General features: G+C 32.7%; 1 protein-coding gene and 2 non-coding genes across 3 annotated transcripts in view; 1 reads left to right on the top strand and 2 right to left on the bottom strand.

The window, feature by feature from the left end:
* The window catches only part of tp53i13 (tumor protein p53 inducible protein 13), a 732,349-nt gene that overhangs the window by 398,244 nt on the left and 310,868 nt on the right, over positions 1 to 23,237 (top strand). The gene's annotated exons all lie outside the window — the stretch shown is intronic.
* On the bottom strand, positions 10,513 to 10,597 carry dre-mir-132-1 (microRNA 132-1). The gene has a single exon (NR_030080.1). It is a non-coding gene; the product is annotated as a microRNA 132-1 (primary transcript).
* Positions 10,773 to 10,866, bottom strand: dre-mir-212 (microRNA 212). The gene has a single exon (NR_030247.1). It is a non-coding gene; the product is annotated as a microRNA 212 (primary transcript).

Genomic DNA, 23,237 nt, shown 5'->3' with positions numbered 1-23,237 from the left:
ATACAACAGTCCTGTCTGGTTCTTGAATCCGATTGGCTGATAGCCATGCGATATTCTGCAGATAACAGCACTCGTCCAGCTTCTTTACCCTTCACCCTTGTGTATAACTCTGCCCACATACTGTACAGCAACAAGCAGAGGACACTACAGTTTGACAAATATTCCTGCTGTTGGGCAACATAATTTACTTTTGAGGCTTTTAGTCAAGAATGTAGTTGTTTAGATTGCAACTATGCAGTTTATTTATAAGGACAGTGCCTATTTTTAAATATTTATAATTTCTGAGAGAGCATGTTGATGTCCATTAGCCTGTCTTTGAGCGAGGCACAGATGGTTGATGAAATTTATCCACAAGATGGCAACAGAGACCGCAAAACAAGCTCTTAGAGGAGGAACTACAGTTGATCAAATCATTATTAAACAGGTAAGTGACTTTCTAAGTGACTAACAATCTCTCTCTCTCTCTCTCTTGTATGTTGCGGTGCTGTATTTATACCAAAGTAAGTGTAGTGTCAAATGGGACTTGTATAAGGAATGTATGTAGCTTGTGTTGGCCACTCTTTGTATAACTCTGAAATACTTTTTGGTTGGCCATCTGTTTTTTTCTAATGAGTCTTGTGTTCAAGATACTGTGGACTAGTTCAGTAAAAAGAAAGAAAGAAAGAAGAAATGCACACGTGTTTAGCAGTTTTCCTTATCGTAAACAATTTTAGTTTCAGTAACCGATTAATAACTCATTTCTTTTGTTTGCGCCATGTTATAATATTTACTAGTTATTTAGCAAGATAAAAGTATTTAACTTAAAGTGCAATTTAAATGCCTAACTTGGTTAATTAGTTTCACTAGACAGGTCAGGATAATTAGGCAAATCATTGGACAACAGTGGATTGTTCTATTTCCATCCAACTATCTTTCCATATTTTTTATGTACTGCTGCCTTCCTTGAACTGTTTGTAAGTAACCCAGGACTGATTCACGGCCAAGTGAAGCACATTGAGTCCTGTACAATCTTTGGCTGTCAGTGGTCACTACATGGTGAAGTGTTTTCTAGGCTGAGAGTAAACATGATCTGTGTGCAGGATCTGCCATGTTTCTGTGAGTCTGGCAGTGAAGATGCTGACGCTGTGTAAAAGCAGCAGCACAGGCCTGTCATAACTCAACTCAAGCAGCGCTTCAGCTCTTACTGTATTGTGCTCATAATTGTAACATGGTATGGTCTTAAAACCTTTAACAAATTATTATTAATACTATTATTATTATAGAAACTAATTATATTGTTGTTATTAAAATAGTAACCAATTTTATGTAATACCATTTTATTTAATAATACATCTTATCTAATATTTAAATAATCCATCTCTCAGATGTTTTTCAACTAAATTTTAAGCATTTTAGAAAGTTGTTATAATTATTATTATTATTACCAATAATTATTAGTAAATTACACTATCTTTGTATCTTTCTGTCTATCCGTCTGTCTGTCTGTCTGTCTGTCTGCCTGTCTATCTATCTGTCTATCTATCCAAATAATGCTCCCAATGATTATAAAATAAATACAGGACTACTTTAAACTATCAATTATAATTGATAAGCCTAAATTAATGTAATTGACCAATATTTGAATTAATGTTTACAGGCAGGTCATCCGTTTATCTTGAGTTTACTGGTGTGCTCTGTTCATGCTGTTTCCTCTTGTGTGAAAGTAGAGGGTTTGATCTGGTTGGTTGTTGTCTTGTGTTGGAGTGTCCACTAGGTGTTGCTGTCGGCCTGTTCATACCCATACACACACACTGATGATCACTGTTGGTTGACTGATTTATTCCTTCATATTGTATGTGGATCCATTGTGTGTTTCATTAATGCTGCACAAATCACTTTTTTTAGATTTATTCACCATCTGTGCATTTGTTCATCTCAACACCAGATCTCTTCACTCCGTTTACACAAACACTTTTGTTATTCCAGCATTATGGACGTGTTTCAGACTTTAAAGGTTTCCATGTTTCATTGCTGATTGTTCTACTAATAATTATTTAATAAATGTTGCACTAATTTAAATGAAAAAAAAAGAATAAAAAGACCTGCATTTATTACTAATTAGTTAGTAATTTAATTTGTCTTTGCCATAATGACAGTATGCCTAATATTTTCATAGCATTTTTGCAAGATATTAGTATTCAGATTTAGGTCTAATTTTAAAGGCTTATAGTTTAATTATTCTAATTAGGCAAATAGGTTTATTGGGCAAGTCATTGTACAACTTTAAATCGTTTTAAAAACTAATTTTATTTCAACAAAAGTAAAAAAATAGGCCGTCTATTCCTTGCTTAGTAATACATGACAAAAAATTTTATTTCAAAAGAGAGTAATAATTTATGTATAGTTAATATAATTGCATATATATAATTCCTTACGGGGTGACACAAGAAGCAAGAAGGTCGCTGGTTCAAGTCCCAGCTGGGCCAGTTGGCATTTCTGTGTGGAGTTTGCATGTTATACCCGTGTTGGCATGGGTTTCCTCCCAGTGGTCCGGTTTCCCCAACAGTCCAAGCACATGCGCTATAAGTGAATTGAATAAACTAAATTGGCCGTAGTGTGTGTAAATGTAAGAGTTTATGGATGTTTCCCACTACTGCGTTGCAGCACGAAGGGCATCTGCTGTGAAAAACATATGCTTGATAAGTTGGTGGTTCATTCCGCTGTGGCGACCCCTGATTAATACAAGAACTAAGCCAAAGGAAAATGAATGAATTGATAGTTTCTCAGTGTTTTTCTAGACAGTTAAAGCTCTTTACAGATAATGGGGGACTCTCCTCATCCACCACCAGTATACACTCACCACCAGTATACGCAGTTTTTAGTTCATTTTAAGCTATTAAACTATTAAATACTAATATACTAGTATTAAATAATATGGAACAATATTTAACAATGAATACTATATATATATATATATATATATATATATATATATATATATATATATAAATGCAATAAAAATGTAGATTTACATTTAAAAAATTATATATATATATATATATATATATATATATATATATATAAAGAATCTGTGACTCGTATATGAACAGGGCCAGTGCTCATGCTGTGAGAATCCCTGTATCATGTCTTGTTTTCTTTGTTCAGTGTGTGTTTGTGTTGATGTGTGTTGTGATGAGACTGGAGCAGGAGAGCAGCTCTGTGTTTCTTTTTGTGCTGCAGGAAACACTGACTCACCGCTATCATGTTTCTCTGCTTTTTTTGCTTGCTCACTTACATTTTCTCAATCTCCCCTGTCTGTTTACCGCTACATCTGTCCTTATTCAACACCCAATGTTCCCTGCCTCAAAAAGATAAAATAGATGCATTAACTCAGCGCTGATCATCTCATTGTGGAGCTGAAACATTGAGGATTATTGTATTGCCTTTGCTGCTCAATTAAAAGTTGGCCTACATTAAATCACTTAATGAACAAAAAATATATGATGTTGTTAAACTTAAACATTCACTTGATTCTTTACAGTGCAGAAAGAGAAAATAAATCACCCTAGATAGTACAAGTGGGCAAAACGAGAGTGGATAAGAGTGTCGAAATGAAAAGTGAGATTGGATTTTGTGATGGGAAGCCTCAGGACTGAGCATTAATATCAGAGAAACTGTAATCTGCAGAAGTGAAGCACGTAGAGCTGAAAGCAGAAGAAAGTTGGAGACTTACAAAGACGACGGATGAAAATTGACTGTGAAAGTGAGGGAGAGATATCAAGTGTTGGACAGAGATGAGTAATTATGTGTGGGAGGTCAGTCTGTCCTGATGAGAAAGCCAGAAACACCTCGACTAAACCCAGCATGTCATGAAATGGACCACTGTTTGATTCTTTGCATTGTTATCAACAGGTCTGTGGAGAAAAAAAGATACATTTATTTAAGCATTTAATATACAAACGTTTTACTTCAAAGTTCATTAAAATCTGTGTGGACCGGATGTTTTTTTTTGTTTTTGTTTTTTTTTTTTTTTTCATTTTTGAGGGTGGCATGGTGCCTCAGTGGTTAGCATTGTTGCCTCACAGCAAGAAGGTCACTGGTTCGAGTTGGCGTTTCTGTGTGAGTTTCCTTTGCATGCTTCGGTTTCCCCCACACTCCAAAGACATGCAGTATCGATCAATTGGATGGACTAAATTGGCTGTAGTTTGAGTGCATGTGTGAATGTGATATTGTATAGGTGTTTCCCAGAACTGGGTTGTGGCTGGAGGGGCATCCGTTGCTTAAAACATATGCCGGAATACATGTAGTTGGCAGTTCATTCCACTGTGACGACCCCTGATAAATCAGGAACTAAGCCGGAGGAAAATGACTGAAAGAATGAATGAATAATGTAGTTCCAATTGAATCTGAACAGTGAGTATGCGTGGGGCTTTCTTTTTGTAAAGAGTGAGAGGGCTGTGGTTAAGAATATTATTGCTGAAGCTGTCAAACTGAAGGTAACAGAGAAGGACTGCCACTCACAAATGGACAGATTTTCATTTCACACAGACAAACTCTAATCAAAAACACCTGAACATGCCAGTCAGTGTCAAGATCACTAGAAATGTAAAGTAGGTGTGTTTGATTAGAGTTGGAGCTAAACTGTGCAGGACACCGGCCTTCCAGGACCAAGTTTGCCCACCCCTGGTTTACATATAAATTCACCTTTGTTCCTGAGGCAATAAGGCTTTACAACCTTACATTTGAGCAAGTTTTAAATGTCAAATATATGGCTCTTTTCCTTCTTAGTTTTTTAGTACTATTTATGAAGTTATTATGAAGCATGCTGGATTGTGTTTTTTAATATTCCTTGTAAGTGATTTGTCTCTCTATGTGTTTGTTGTATCATGATGCTACAGCCTTCGTTTAATTGCCCCTGGTGGGATTAAGTTAGTTAAACTAAACTAAATTTAAGTATTTTAGATTAGCAAAGTGATCACTTTAATATGTAGTGTTACACATGGCTATGGAAAGAAATAAGAGACCACATGTAAGTGATAACTTCGGATGTTGATGAATTTGTTAGTTATGGGTTTGAGCACAATTGTAATATTTGTTTAATTCTGTCCTTTTTGATCATTTTTGAGCATCCTATCCTACAGAAACACATCCTATTCTGAACTTAAATATTGGGTTGTGTAAAAAATAATACAAACATGAATACAATTACATGAATACAATTTACATTTTTATTTTTAAATATACAAGAAATATCTTCAATAGTTTACAGAATACACCAAATAATCATTTGCTCAAACCTGTAACTGTAAATCAAAAATCCAGAGAAACTGATTATTATTAAGCAGAGTTTTTTTTTTCTCCCTATAGCTGTATTTCATTTACACATTAGTGTTACCATCATGTAAACGGCAGAAAATAAAAGTAATAGGTTGGAAATTCCAAGGCCATTTGTTATACAATAACAAAGACAGTTTTTAGAAATAAACCTAAAATTCAAACTTCATTCAGCTTCGAAGGTTTTAAAACATCCTATTGTAAGGTACAACAAGATCAATCCCCTATATGCTTAAATTTATACATACATACATACATACATACATACATACACACACACACACACACACACATATATATATATATATATATATATATATATATATATATATATATATATATATATATATATATATTTTTTTTTTTTTTTTTTTTTTTTTTTTTTTTTTTTTGTGGCACAGTCAGCTATGTCACACAACAGGTGTTTATATACTCAACAAGTAATAAAAGAGTATAAAATGATCAAATTTCCCTCAAAATATTCATACCTGTAAGTCTTACTTGTGATTCGCAACAGTTTTTACTTTTAAGTTCCCTTTTTTGTCCTGAGCAGATCATTTTACACAGAGCAACCTTTTTGTTGTTCATGTAAAGAAACATTTTTTAAAATGAAGTTATTTATTTGTAAGAAAAATATTATATCAATCTATAATTTAAAGAAGCTTTTGTGTCATGAAAAGTTTTTGTCAATGTTAAAGTTCCCTCATAGAATCAGCAATGCCATTAAAGAACCTTTTTTAAGGTTTTAATTGTTGTTGTTTGGTTCTTCATGTTTGGCCACATTGTAACTGTGGCTGTAAATTTTCAGAACCATCTTTTCACACTGAACACAACTGAGGCAAAACTCATGCACGATTAATACAGAAGATGAAAAGATTTACTGATTCTCAAAGCAAAAAGAAATTATGCATTAATGGGAAGGGGTGTATGTTTTTTTTTTTTTTTTTTTTTTTTTACTGCACAAGGAAAACTGTACAGAAAGAACTCATGCTCTTTAACACTCACGTCTGCAACACACTCACAAACTAATTATGTTTAAAATAGTTATTGTGTAAATTATAGCTGTCAACACATGTTAGATGTGAAACAGTTTATCTGTGCTCTATAAGCCATCTTCTGTATTTTTCACATCACCTTTACTACTGTATATAAAGTAGTTTCTGACTACAAGGTATTTTAGTTTACAAACTGTGAAAGTGATTTAAATTGTTACAATTCAATACTGTGTTGAGCAAAGCCATTTGAGTCATCTATTAATTCATCTATTTTTAAGTGTGGGTTTTTAATGCAGTAATATGATTCATAAATATATTTGTATGTTTCACAGATTTATTGTTTTAAATGAATTTTTACATTTGAATGAATATTTGGCTTTTGTGTCAATAATTGTGCACTGAAAATGATGATATTGCAAATGCACTAATATTCGACTGATCTGATTTATATAGAGTTAAATAGACTTCTTTTGGAATTTTATCAGCTGAGTACAGTGAGTAAATATGTTGCATCTAATCCTGTTCATTCTGCTAAAATGAAATGTTCCTCTCAGGTACAATAAAAACCTTCTATTTATTATTTGAATGTACTGAAATGCATTTTCCGGATATATAAAACTATAAAATTGGCTGAAAAAAACATGACTCTTTCAAGATTCAGACACAGAAAACACTCTCTCTGATTTAATGAATCACGTTTTCACAGAAACACTGAGAATATACCAATTGCTGTAGCATTACTGAGTAAGGTAAAACACTGAAACGATAACATTTGCTTTTTTTATTATTATTTTGTACATACATTAACAGACATACATATTACATTTAATATATCCCATGACAAAATTTGCTCAATGCTGATTCACATTTAGTTATACGCACATAATGAAAATACAAATAAATTCACAAACAAATCACAAATGGCTTTGTAAATGTGTGCATGCTTCCTCATGTTTTTGTTTATGCTTTGGGATTCAGATAATGGATATCATTACGCTAATATGTCCCTGTAAACCGTGTGTGTGTGTGTGTGTGTGTTAGTTTGTGCGCAACATGATTTTGACTTGTCTCCAAAGTGAGTCATTATTAATTACAAATCACTTACTTACCTGCACAAATGAATTACTTTTCCCATTAACAGAAAAGATTGTCAATGAATTGAAATAAAGATGCTTTATTTACAGTCTACAGAACGATATCACCAATTAAATTGCATTGCATTATAAACATGATGGACATTGTTTATATAAGAAGAGCAGTTGGTAATATTCTTACAGAAATGTGGGCATGGGCAATGTTAGTGTGACAATATTCGATATAAATGTCTTTTTAGTTTTAGTATCTTTTCTGATTTGAGACAATTGCAATAATCTCTGTTAAACTGCACCAAATGTTTATAGCGTATAAATAAACAATATCATTTAATAACATTATTTTATTCTATACTATAACGTGGTACATTTACAGTGTTTTAAAACACTGAATATAAATGATTTCGATTTTTAAATTGAATGAGGTTTTAAAATGATTTTTATATTTGATAAATTAAAACATTGTATCATATTTGGCTTTTTACAAGTTATTTTAACATGCTAAATCACCTGTATTTAATGTAATAACAATTAAACTATTGTAACAACATGTTGTTAATAGTTAATATTACTTAGTACTTATTTGTGGAATTGCACAGTTTTTTTAGGTAATTGGTTTAAGCAATGATTCACACACTGTCAGGGAAATTAAAAGTGCGGTGTTAAATTTAGTAAATATACATTATGTAAATAACAAACTCCAAAACTCTGGGAAATATATTAGACAGAAAAATTAAAAATGTCAAATTAAGTTTACAAAGAAATATTATAGAAATTATATTGCTGCAAGTAATTGGTAAATGCATTTCAATTGTCAAATGCTTTAATAATTTTTGAAAAATAAAATGTCAAAGTGTGACATAAATAATCAGTGATGTATTTTGCATATACTTCATAAACAGTCAGATATACAGTAAATCATTTTAAAACTTTACAATATTAAAACATGATTAGAATATATTTTACAGTCTGCTTTAAGATTATTTTTAATTAAGATATTTCAACAACATAAGATGCATTTATATAAAATAATTTAATATGTAATACAATGTTTCTTGCTCTAAATAATCCTTGCAAAGTTCATGTGGCATATAAAATAATGTTCTGTTGAAATATTTATATGTTTGTCTTCAGTACATTGTGGTAAACATGCAATGCATTATTTTAAAAAACAAAATGTAACTCTAAGTAGTTTTGTTTCTTTAAATTTCCTTTTGAACTTTGATACCAAACTTAAAGGTAAAGTAAATAATGAATTTATTAATGAATGCAGACAGCATAAAGCAACATTATTTAAAATTAGTGTGGTATAAAAACATATACATATAGCTGTCTTCTGTAAACTTCATCAAATATATAATAGTGATTATTGTTTGCTCAGAAATAAAAATGACAAACTAATTACAATGTTTGTATAAAAGATTTATTACAATTTGATTGTTTTACAATACTTAGGGCAAACAAAGCAAATGTATATTAAATTGTAGTGTGATACAAAAACCACTGTTACTATACATTGAATAACAAGGTATGGAAATCCTAGATTTTGTTTTGTAAATAAAATTAAATAGAGCAAATCCTAATGTACACTATTAGTCAACTGGTTTGGAGTCAGTACAATTTTTAAATGTTTTAAAATAAGCTTCTCCTGCTCATCAAGGCTGCATTTACTTCTTCAAAAATACAGTACGAATTGTAAAATGTTATTGCACTATAAATGTCAAAAGTAGTTTATCATTTCATTTAATCATTATTCCAGTGATTTTAAAGGTGAATTTTCAGCTTCATTACTCCAGTCTTCAGAGTCACATGATCCTTCAGAAATCCCTCTAATAATAATATTTATTATTATTATCATTATTATTAATGGTAATAGTAATAAAAGCAATATTTACATTTGAAACTACATACAATATGAAAAGCTGTTTAAAATAAATATTTAACAATTCAACTTTTTGTTACATGTAATAAATGCCACCTTGATGAACAGAATAATTTTCATAAAAAATAAATTAATTAATAAAGAAAATACAAATCCCTAACTTTTGACCAGTAGTGTATGTTAAAATGTATAAAAAATATTAAAAGTTATCTCATGCTTTAAAACCATTACTTTACATATTTGTCGAATCAGACACTCAAGACTTTCACACGCATAGCATATTTATTGAAAGTGGAAGAAAAACCTATTTGTGACCTGTGTCATTATTTTGACGATAAAACATTTTAACGGAATGTGTATTTTAAAATGATGTTAGAGAAGGTTTTTATTCAGGAGATTTTTTAGGGGAAATGTTTGAAAAGGTGCCTTCAGAGCAATATTACATTATTTATATTTAATCAATCTAAAAGATTGTACATGACTCGTTTCAGTGTTGTTACTATTTGTATGTTTTTTTTTTTTTTTTTTGTACAAGGTATGTTTGTTAAGAAAATGATAAGATTGCATGTTATATATTGTATATTTAGTACATGTTTTGTCATGAATATAGCCAATGCTGCTGGTATTGCATTAGAACATAAATAAACAAATGACTAACTGTCATTATTTAAAACAGACAAAATATGGTCAAATATTTGATAGAGCAGGCATTTAAAGGGTTAATAGTTTGGTTTCTGTTGGAATATTGACATTTTGGGAGTTCTACTTTGAGTAAATGTTCATGTGTGAGTCTTGTGTGTCCGATACGGCATGTACTGTATCTTATCATGTCTTGAGTTAAAAAAGAAAGTTTTTTTTTTTTTTTTTTTTTCCTATTTCAGGCTGGATTTTTTTTTTTTTTAAGTTTATTTTCTCAGCAATGATCCACATTCTGCATGCCATTTGTTAAGAATATAGCCTTTTATTATTGGCTTTAAATCTGAAGGTGGGATTTTGCACTCCTTTATTTTACCTGTTCACTTGCATGCAAGGAAATTAATATAAGATTTGTAGTGTTTGCAAATTGGGACACATTAAATAAATTCATCAAACAAATCATTTGCATTGCTTAAAATTTCCTTAAACAAAAACATCAACTATCCACACAATGAAAAATTAGCACTAGATATAACAATAAAAATGACCCCTGTATGATGACTGAATCCTAATATAGGGTAGATGCTGGTGTTTCTGCCCACTAGCGACCATGGCTGTAGACTGTTACCAAAAATTCTGTTCCTACAGTAACAATCTAATGCCACGGTCGCCATGGAGACAGCAGGAGGGTTGGCAGTGGAAACAGTAGACGGGCGTATCTGATTGGCTGACCGGCTGCACCGCAACCCACATGTTCAGAGTGGATGACACACATTTCTGCTCTTAAAGCTGAACTGACCTGGACTTCACAGATTCTTCATGTTCTCTGAACACTTGAATCCTCTGTGGAAGGTTGCCAGACGTCAGTAGCCATGACTGTAGACTGTTACTGTACTTTCAGACACATTTAGCAGTAAGCAGTCTAGAGCCAAGGTATTGATGCACTGACTTTTCAAGCATTCAGTTTTTTTTCCGTGTAAATGGTTTGTCTGAGCCTTGAAAATTATTTTTAAAACTCTGCAACATTAAAGAGAGAGAAAAAGACTATTGTAAAATTTAGGTTATATGTATATATACAGTGCTCAGCATAATTGAGTACACCCCATTTTGAAAATGAATATTTTTATTTATTTCTCAGTGAATATAGGCAATGTATTTTGGTGCATTTAAACAATACAGATATATTAAACAGATATATTTATTAAAATAATGTTTTAGTCATCAAACATATTTAGAAATTTAAAGATAATACAATTAAATTCAATCAAAATATTGTAAAAAAAAAATAATAATATTATATATAAACAATATAATACAACCTAAAATATTCCAACTAAATTTCCCCAATTTTTTGCTTCTGATTTTTCCTCTTTTTTTTAAATCTGTATTTAATATTTTTCTGCAACATATACAATTAGGTGTACTAGTTTTTGGGCCGTTATCGTAAGTTATTTTGTTAAATAAGCTCCAGATTTGGCTTTAGTACTGACTAATGTATATGCAAAAATATAATACTTTATAGCTTTGTTTATAATAAAATAGATGTACAATTGAAGGTGCTTTGAGCACTGACTCTGCATTCGTGTCTTTTGAATATACTTTTTCCATGTATTATCTGACTTTTGAAACTCTATTACAAAGTTTTATGATATTAAAATCAATACTAAAGTAAATGTTTTAATTTAAGTTGCATTTATATCCACTAATTTTAGATGCATTTATTTCCTATATTTTGAAATTTATTTTACTAAAATATTTAATTGAATGTTTATACACACACACACACACAAACATACTCTCACACACACACACAATAACTTATTTAATATGTTTAATAAATATAATACATATTTAATTACAATAAATTATATAAATTATGTAATAATTCTATAATATATGTTGGTATTAAACAAAAGTGTGTGTGTGTGTGTGTGTGTGTGTATATATATATATATATATATATATTAAATATATATATATTTTTTATTTTTTTTAAAATCAAGGTCAAATGTATTTGTATAGCAGCTTAAAAGCAAGGAGTGCTGACCAAGGTGCTGTAAGACGAAAACATCAGAAATCTCATCCAACAAAAGCATGAAGACAGTGTCAAGATTGAAAACTTTAGCTAGTACAACAAGTAATGCAAAACATCGCAAAACAAAAGAAACTAAATTGATTTTGATGTGCTGAAGCTGGTTGCATTTTTATCTTTTAAATTATATCTTTGGCATGTTTGCTAGTGAAAATGTATAATTGATAAAAAAATAAATTATGATTTATAAAGCATTTACAATTGCTTTAAACATTAAAAAAAATTATTATTAGAATGCATTCGCAATGAGCAAGAATCTCAGGTGTCAGCTATAAATAGAAAAGCAGTTTTTCTGGCCCGGAGTGAGACCAAAAGAGCCCATAATGGCATGGACCGCTTCCCCAACTCTGTATTGATTGCAGTGGAGATATCAGCCTGACTCACTCTCAGGATATTAGCTGTTGCTGGTTGTGATGTGCATAATGGTTATGCAAGCCTAATTCAGTAACACGCTCTGACGTCCGTGATGTTGATGTTATGTGCAGTGACGTCATCAGAGAGAGGAAAAACTAAAGTGTTGCTTGTTGTGACCCTGAAAGAGATTTTACTTTCACTGCAAAATAATTTCACTGCTCAAACGTTCACAAAATATGTTAGGGTAATCTGATTTACTAAGACATCATGAAAGTGAGACTTTTTCATTGTGGTGATGAAATAAATAGGGATCAGTTACATATGTTTGCAAAATATACAGAAAGCAATCAGACTTTATTAAATCTGGTTCCTTTCATAATTGGGATTTTCAATTTATGAGTAAAACATGGACTTGGTGATAATTGAACAGTTTTTTCTTCTACAATATAAACTTTAGAGACTCACACTGTCAATTTTCTCATCTAGTTAGTTACTAGAAATGTTGAATTTGTATTTTACATTCAAGTATCATTAATTTAAGATTGTCCAACAACGTATTATAATTAAGAAGATTATAAATCAACAATTATTTTTGCAAGTTTTACATAATCCCTCCACCACTTTACTATAGCAGAGTTTTCATCTACTGGTATTCCTTTATGTTTCAAGCTAAGATTATGGTTTGTTTACTTCTTGAAACCATGTGTGCTCTCCATGGTGCTGACGTGAGTTTTCAGTAGCCAGATTAGCCTATTAGTGCTTCATTAGTTTTATGTATTTATTTATTTTGATAAATTTAGTGCTTAAATAGAAGGCTAACAGTGGAAAATCTGTTAGATTGAATTATTAAGTACCCTAAAAAATTATGTCTGCAAAATTGTTGCAAACTATTTATGTGTTGAATTTAAACAAATTAAGTTTAGTAATGTTCAATTTAATGTGAACGTTTAAATTCAGCCCAAATAAATTGTTTACAACCCCCTAACTTAAAAAAAAAAAAGTAAATCCAAGAAATTTTCTTTGAATCAGTTTTTCGGTGCACAAATTAAGTCAGGTGGTGCATGCTTCAAGAGGAGAGCACTGATGTTCTGTAAACCAAAAGGTTTATGTTTTTCAGACCTAAAGGAAACTTTATTTTTTCTAACTTATTCGTGCCTCCCTGCAATACTAGCACCCATCTGAAGATTTCATTTAAGCCTTTTTCTCCTTACATTCTCCTATCCCTCCAAAATGAAGGGCAATCCCTGATGATGTCAGTAAGGAGATAACTAAATCCCTGCCCGATTTATTCTGCAAATCTTATGTGTGTGTGGAGAGAGTTTGGGATGTTCTCCACGTTGCTTCCACCCCCACAGAATCCCCCCACCTCCCGCATTGCGACCCCTCGTGGGGCGCGAGATGGACGGATGCGCATGCGCCGCACGCGCTCTGTCTCTTTAAGTTATCCCGACGGGCTGCTGGAAATCGTCGGCGTGTGCGCAGGAATGACGCAGGATTGACTTCATCTGAAACGTACGTCACGATATTGTAAATTCAAAATTAAGAAGCTGGAGAGCGACATTGTAAGCTCGTCTTCTTCCCCCCCAACGGAAGTGTGTGACTCGGAAATGGCAAGTGACAAGCAGATAACATAAATCATGTCAAGCGGACAGCGGAAAAACAGCTGAACCCATGCAGGCGTGATATCAACGAGTGTGAGGTTCAAGCGCTTTAAGTGGCGCGTATATATAGGCGATTGTATATAGGCTACTAGATTTGTTAAACTCTTTTCCTCAAATAGGTCTATTGTGAAGTAGGAGGCTATAAGAGCGAGCTAGCTATGTGAATCTGAAATATGACAGTATAACAGCGTTTCTATCACGTTTGTGAAGGCTATAGAATGGAAAACGTACAACCTTGAAAATTTCCCTGGCTCATTTATTCGGTATTCGTATGTTATCAACAAATATTTTAATCATAAAATGTGTAGGTCAATACAAATGTGTAATACAATACAGTTTTATTTTCTTTTAATGACTCATAATGAAGCGAGTTTTAAATCATTTGTAAAATAGCGCAAAGCATAAAACATATTTTTATGGGATTTAGAAAATCGGATTTGTTGAAATATAGATTGCTATGTGTCCGACTTTCCAAGAGACTCCTTGGTTTCTGATCTGTCACTGCACATGTGCGCAAAAGTGAGTCACACTGCAGTAACTTTCAATAGCTCACATAGACGAGATAATATAGCTAACCGGCAAGGCTATTGAAACGCCAAAAATCACGAATGAATTTCAATTTTCTCGATTTCATTTTATCGTAAAATGTAATGATAATAAAGTTATTACGTTTTTAGTCTAATTATTATTTATTATATTCATACTTTGTCCAAAATTGACTGGCAAGCACTCACTTACCTCGTATAAAAGCAGTCCAAATTCACCTCAAGAAACTTCTCAGCGGCTTTCATCACCAAAGTAGCAGCGTTAACTAACTTCAGTTCATTACTGGTTACCTCAGCCGACGAGAAGTGATGCTGAATGGCATTTGTACATGTCTTCCGCTGGATGTATCCACTCACTCTTTAGCCGTCGATGACACTTGTGAAATTTAACGGGTTCTCCCATCGCTCGCAATTTATAGACAGCCCGTAGTGATAGTAATGCGGATGGGAGGGGGATCTCATTCATTGAAAAACATCAGCAGCATCGCGCTTCGGACGTGTGAGCGTGACGTCACCGAGGACGCTGGATGGAGAGGGTCACACAGCAAATGCGTAAAGACCTTCACGACTCGAGCCCTGAGACGATACGGGCAAACTCTTTTCATTTCTATTATTCACGAACCACTGCGCTAACATTGGGAGATTAAGAGGGAACAAATCAGACCATGTTTTAAAGGGATAATTTACCCTCTCCCCTACAAAAAAGCAATAATTTCTTCATATATATATATACAGCGGATGCCCTTTCACCTGCAATACAGTACTGGGAAACACTCATACACACATATATTACAGCCAATTTAGTTTATTCAATTCACCAATAGCGCAGGTCTTTGGACTGTGGGGAACACCGTAGCACCCGGAGGAAACCCACACCAACACTGGAAGAAAATACAAACTCCAAACTGACCCAGCTGGGACTCGAACTAGTGACCTTCTTGCTGTGAGGTGACAGTGCTAACCACTCAGCCACAATGTCACCGTCTTATAATTCACAGACACACAAAAAAATTCACACAGGTTTGAAACAACAAGAAATTGTTTAAAAAAAATTTTAAAAGACAATTAAGAAAAGGGTTGAGAACCACACAGTTTGTGAGACCACTGTTTTCACCATATAAGGAAAAATGTAAACTTTTCTCAAATTATGCTGCTATATTACATGGAAAGAAAGTAATACAGCTCCAGAACAGCATCTTTTTCTCTGGAGGTGGCGCATGTAATCATTCATAATCTTGAATTAAATTTAATTTAGATTTTTTGTGTGGGACATAAAGAAATCATATGTAGTGTAATTTGCTAGATGTTGCACAAAATAGGTAAAGAGATATATTTAAATTAACAATATAAAAAAAAATCTGAACTTACAAGTGGGAGACACAGTGGTTCAGTGGTTACCACTGTCACCTCACAGCAAGAAGGTCTCTGGTTTGAGTCCCAACTGGACCACTTGGCCTTTCTGTGTGGTTTGCTTGTTCTCCCTGCGTTTGTGTGGGTTTCCTCCGGGTGCTCCAGTTTCCCCCACAGTCCAAAGACATGCGGTATAGGCGAACTGAATCAACTAACACTACACTACTTTGTAGTAGTGTATGTATGTGTGAATGTGAGTGTGTATGGATGTTTCTCAGTACTGGGTTGCAGCTGGAATGGCATCCGCTGTGTAAAACATATGCTGGATAAGTTGGCGGTTCATTCCGCTGTGTCGACCCCCGATGAATAAAGTGACTAAGCCGAAGGAAAATGAATGACTAAATGAACTTACAAGGTTGGCATATATATATATATATATATATATATATATATATATATATATATATATATATATATATATATATATATATATATATTTTTTTTTTTTTTCCTTTTTTAAAAAAAAGCTGTTCTTACATTTTCTGCATTTAAAACAAGAAACATTTTGTCCAACAAAGTCAGTGTGATGTAACCTCAATATCGAAAATATTAAAACAAAAATTATTATATTATAATATGCAATTAAATACAAAAAAAAACCTTTAGGATGTAATTAATTGAATTTAGGGGTATAGATCACACACACACACAAAAGAAAATATATGCACCATTAACTAACATTCAAGTTGTTCCAAACCTGTATCACTTTTAACTTCTGTTGAAAGTTGAAAACAAAATACACTATTGAAGTCAGTGGCTTCCATCTTTTTTCCATAACTACTTGCCAATTTTTTTTTTAAATTCATCGTAATTTTTGTAAAAAAAATTTTGGATATGAGTTTACAGAAGTTTAGAACAAGTGTGGAGTAAGAAATTAGTTTTTACTTTTTTTTTTTTTTTTTACTTCACACTTGGCATATTTAATGAAATAAATATATATTTAGATACATTATTATTATTTTATTTTTCGTAAAAAAAAATTTTCCCAATTTTTCTAATTTCTCTAACTCTGGATGTCATGTGTTTATTGAGCCCTGCTATAGTTCCAGAAGTCAAATTTATCGTCTCATTCACCTGTTAAATGTGTGCCTCTTTCCCGATATTCAAAGCAGTTTAAGAGTTTACCCAACATGTAGCCTCGTCGTGGTGTGGTTTTGCTTACTATGATTCACCTCACAGCGATTGGCTTTCAGCTCTCGTCGGCGATGCCAATCCCTCGTACTTCCCCTGTCACTTTCTCTCCTCTCTTGTCACTTCCACCCACACTCTCCTGATCCCACTCTCTGCTAAACATGATCGCCCACACATACAACCACCTCATTCACCTCTTCCCTGACACTTGGATTTGTTTGCTCTCATTTGTGTCCTTGTACCTTGGATTGGAGTCTTGCGTTCATGCGCGATGCGTGCGTTTCTGATGAATCACCTGTGATTTGCACTGATTAGTCCACCCAATTCTGACATTAGACCTTCTTCAAAGTTCACACGCAGGCAGAGGCAATGAGCATACAACTTTGTTCTTATGTTGTGTTATTCTGTAGGTATATAATAGGTGTAGAGCTGATATGAAACTGTGTGAATTTGGTATCTTTGGTGTTTTCTACATTCATCATTTCGTGGTACAATAGCATACCTCTGTCCAGATATTTAGCTAAAGCTGATACAATCTCCCAAAACCATTCTTGGTTTACTCCGCAGGTGACCGGGCTTGACAAACCACCTGTAGCACACTCTCTCCCCTCTCCATATGCATGAAGAAAAAAATATATACAGTTGAAGTCAGAATTATTAGCCCCCCTGAATTATTAGCCCCCTTGTTTATTTTTTCCCAATTTCTGTTTGAAAAAAGATTTTTTTAACATATTTCTAAACATAATTGTTTTAATAACTCATTTCTAATACCTGATTTATTTAATCTTTGCCATGATTTTATTAAATAATATTTGACTACATATTTTTCAAGACACTTCTATACATCTTAAATTGACATTTAAATGCTTAACTATGTGAATTAGGTTAACTAGGCAGGTTAAGGGTAATTATGTAATTTATTGTATCATGATGGTTTCTTCTGTAGACTATCAAAAAAGTATATAGCTTAATGGGACTAATAATATTGATGATTGAATGTTTTTTTAACAAATTAAAAGCTCCTTTTATTTTAGCCGAAATAAAACATCGATTTGGTTCTCCTAAATGAGTAAATGTCTAATAAATAAAATTGTGATTTATTTATTTTTGGGTGTAGGTTATTATATTACATTATATTATATTATATTATATTATATTATATTATATTATATTATATCATATCATATCTTATTATATTATATTATATTATATTATATTATATTATATCATATCATATCTTATATTATATTATATTATATCATATCTTATTATATTATATTATATTATATCATATCATATCTTATTATATTATATTATATTATATTATATATTATTATATCATATTATATTATATTATATTATATCATATCATATCTTATATTATATTATATTATATTATATCATATCTTATTATATTATATTATATTATATTATATTATATTATATTATATTATATTATATTATATTATATTTTAGGCGACGCAGTGGCGCAGTAGGTAGTGCTGTCGCCTCACAGCAAGAAGGTCGCTTGTTCAAGCTTCCGCTGCAGAAAACATATGCTGGATAAGTTGGTGGTTCATTCCGCTGTGGCTATCCCTGATTAATAAAGGGACTGAGCCAAAAAGAAAATTTATATTTTTATATTATATTATATTATATTATATTATATTATATTATATTATATTATATTATATTGTATTGTATTGTATTGTATTAAAGCAAATATGTGTTTGTTTCTACATTATACTGTACATGCAGATGCATATTCTTTATTTATGTGTATAAAAGCATACAGTTGTGTATGTGAGCATATGTGTGTCTTAATTACTAGGCCTCTTTCCAAACACCCACACTTTTAATTCAATTGGGTTTTTATGAATAAAAAGTATCTACACAAATGTCAAACTGTATAGATTTGATTTTGGTCGGGGGGGGGTTATACACTCGCCGTCCACTTGATTAGGTACACCTTAATACAGGGTTAGACCTACTTTTGCCTTAAGAACTGCCCTAATCCTTCATGGCTTAGATTCAACAAGGTACTAAAATATTCCTCTGAGAGTTCATATTGATATGATAGCATCACGCAGTTGCTGCAGATTTGTTGACTGCACATCTATGATGCGAATCTCCCGTTCCACCACCTCACAAAAGTGCTCTATTGGATTGAGATCTGGTGACTGTGGAGGCCATTTGAGTACAGTGAACTCATTGTCATGTTTAAGAGACCAGTCAGATAATTCGCACTTTATAAAATAGTGCGTTATCCTGCTGGAAATAGCCATCAGAAGATGGGTACACTGTGGTCATAAAGGGATGGACATGGTCAGCAGCAATACTCAAGTAGGTTGTAAACCCTAGAGATGGTTATGCATGAAAATCACAATAGATCAGCAGTTTCTGAAACACTCAGAGCAGCCCGTCTGGCACTAACAAATATGCAATGTTCAAAGTCACTTAAATCATCTTTCTTCCCTATTTTGATGCTCTGTTTGAACTACAGCAAATTGTCTTGACCATTTGAAATTTGTGTTAATGAGCAGTTGGACAGGTGTACCCAATAGATTGGCCGGTGAGTGTATATTTATGTTTTATATATATATTCAAGTTCCAATTTGGTGGTCCAAAATACAAAATTACCCCAAAAATATTCAGCACTAATTACAGTCACAATATTAGTCCACATCAAGGCTGTTTTTAAATGATTAGCATTAATGGTTGTGTTTTTAATGCTTTTAAAAGAGGACACCCCTGGTGTTGTTTTCACCATTCTGTCTTGCTTGAATCCTGGCAATCTTTAGCCCCCATTCTCTTCATTCTTCACAGATTTCTTCAAAGCCGAGCCTCCCGTAGCTGCAAACTATTCTCTTTGGGAAAACAAGGCAGAAACACAGCGTGAGCTATGCAAACTTATGAGAGTGCCATTAATAAAAGATGTGCACTCTGAAGCAACCGTGGTCATGCTGATCCAGAAGCAGCCATTGATTCCCGCCATCTCGAGCGGGGCATAATTAGTCTTGTGAATTAAATATGAAATAGTAGTACGTCATTGAGAGCTCCTCTGAGCCTTACCTCCATCCCTCCTGATCTCCTTCAATCTGGCCCAGTCTCTGCCCTACTTAAACAGCGTGTTCCCACTCTTTGGTCTCTACAGCCACTCTCTTTGTCTTTTTGTGGGCTGCTCTCACCAAAAGCTTCACACCATGCAGCACCAGCATCATTCAGATGGGCTCCATGGGTTGCAGAGCTCGGTCTCCTCCTCCTCCTCCTCTATCAGTCAGTCATCAGTATTCTCTCTCCATCTCCTCCTCTCACGCTCTGTCATTCCCCCTCTTTCGCTTCTCCTCAGCCGTGGCAGAAATTGAGCCGCACTGAGGCTTTCCTCTGACAGATATGGTGCAATCTGCCTTCTGGTGCAGAACATCCCCTCTCTATCTTCAATGTATTGACATGCGGCAGAGCACGCAGACGGGATGCGTGACAACTGTTGAATCATTTGATATTGTTCGGCGGAAATGCTTTGTTAAACTTACAAGAAGCACATTTTGAGTCTATTTGACTCTTGCTGCTTAGTAAGCAAAGCATAAATCAGTTCATGTTCGCTAAAATGATTTGTGTGAACAAAAGGAGTTGATGGGGTTATGTTCTTCTTCATCTTGATGTGGTGGGAATATTTAAGGAATATTGCAGTGGTTCAATGAAAGTTAAGCTTTAAAGTATTTGGGTTATAATATTGATTACTTTCTTGATTAATATTGAATACAGTTTTTTTAAATGCAAGTAAATTGAGCAAACTTTGTAGTATTTAAAAGCAGAACTAAAAAAAAAAAGCGTATATAATATGAAATGCAATAAAGGGTAAGTTCAACTCAAAATTAAAATTGTTATTATTTACTTACCCTCATGGCGTTCCAGTCCTCTGAGACCTTCTTTTATAATCAGAACAGAAATTTTGTTTAGATGAAATCCGAGAACTCTCTGGCCCTCCATAGACAGCAACCATCCTGACATGTTCAGGGTTCAGAAAAGGTACTACAGTAAAACCATTATTAAATAATGTTATGTGACTTTAGTGGCCCTATAATCATAAGAAGCAAAGATATGTAAAAAAAAAAAAAAAAAAAAAAAAGACTTAATTTGCCTACTTTATTCACCTACTCTTTCTTCAGTTAACCAAAGAAAACTGAAAAAAAGTCATTGCATTTGGGAACAGAAATGAGGTTCTCAAGGTGAATGTGTATCTTGGCTTATAGGGTCAAACAACAACAACAAAAAAGGTCAAGAATCTTGGTCATTCTGGAGTCAGATCTGAATTTCAATACTCATGTCAAAGCAGTAAGTAAATCAACATAATTTCATCTCAAAACATTGCAAGAATCAGATGCTTTGTTTCCAGTGAAGAGAGAAACTTGTTAATGCTTTTATCACCAGTAGGGTGGATTACTGTTATAACCTCCTCATTGGCCTTCCCAAAAAGACAGTCAGACAGTTGCAGCTCATCCAAAAAGCTGCTGCCAGGATTTTGACCAGAACCAGAAAATCAAAGCACATCACACTTGTCCTCAGGTCTTTACACTGGCTACCAGTTACATTCGGATTAGATTTTAAAGTATTATTACTTGTCTACAAATCACTAAATGGCCTAGGACCTCAATGCATTACTGATATGCTTACTGAATAAAACCTAATATTTCACTCAGATCTTTTGACCATGTAAATTAGAAATTCCAAGAATTTAGTCAAAGCAAGGTGAATCTGCTTAGCACAGTGCTCATTCAGTAAAGGCACAGCAATGTCAGACAGATCGCACTATCATGTCATTCTTCTGTTTTTCATTCTTTTATAACCACATTTAAATCTGTTTTACCTGTTTTAATAATTTTTTATTATTTTAATCATTGTTTCTATTATTCTTTTTATGTAAAGCACTTTGAATTACCATTGCGTATGAAATGTGCTCTATAAATAAACTTGCCTTTCCTTGCCTATGTCTTCCACCCTAATCATATTAGGGTACACGTTTACTGTGTTTACACACTTGGCTGTAAAAGCAAGTTCAGGACATTATGTCTCAAGATGTTAACAGAAAAAAGACCAAAGGCTCAAATAAACCTTATCTTATTATAGTTGTGGTTGGTTATTACAACTCAGAACAAATAAGTCTCCTTGTAGCAGATCTTCATTTTTGTGTTTGATAGAGTAATTCCTGGTGATGCCTTTTGACTCTTTTGAACATTGAATTGTTTGGGAAATTTGGTTATTTCTTTTGCAAAAACTAATTTTTTCTGTTTATGTCTTGTCACTATAATATTAAAGCATTGTGTATTTGATTATAAGAGTGGCTCCATTTACTTCCAGTACATTAAAGATATTTTTATACATTAACTGTATATAGATACAGCTTATGGATGGCTTTTAACTTTGAAAAGCAAAGGCAGGCAAACATTTATTTTGTAATTTTGCTTTTAATTCAGTTTAAGTTGCATTGAATACAATTTGAAGACATTTACCCTTTTTGTATATGGATCAAGAGGAATTGTTATGCAACTGAGAAAAAATATAATAACACATTTTTATTTACAATTATTTACTATAATGCATTCAGTTAACAGTTTGCTAAAAAATATACTGGTCATATTTAGAACAAGTAACAGTTGATTATATATATTATATAAATATTTATATGATATACAAATTCCATACGCGACACAGTGGGTCAGTGGTTAGCAGCACTGTTGCTTTACAGCAAGAAGATCGCTGGTTCAAGTATTGGCTGGTTCAAGTATGGCACATATATATATGTGTGTGTGTGTGTGTGTGTGTGTGTGTGTGTGTGTGTGTGTGTAAATAAGTTGTCATTTAATAAGAATATGTCAATAACTCAATTTGGAATTTCTTTTTTTTTTCAAAAATATATATATATATATATAATATAAAATATGTATATATATATATATATATATATATATATATATATATATATATATATATATATATATATATATATATATATATACAGCATAACTATGTTATTTAATTTTCACATGAATACATCTGTTAGTCTGAAGTAGGGTTGTAACGGTATGAATTTTTCACGGTATGATAATCGTCTAAAACAATACCACGG

This window comes from Danio rerio, chromosome 15, assembly GCF_049306965.1.
Source record: "Danio rerio strain Tuebingen ecotype United States chromosome 15, GRCz12tu, whole genome shotgun sequence".
In the NCBI taxonomy this organism is placed as follows: Eukaryota; Metazoa; Chordata; class Actinopteri; order Cypriniformes; family Danionidae; genus Danio; species Danio rerio.
Note: the sequence above shows the minus strand (reverse complement) of the source record. Positions and strands in the feature narration are given on the sequence as shown.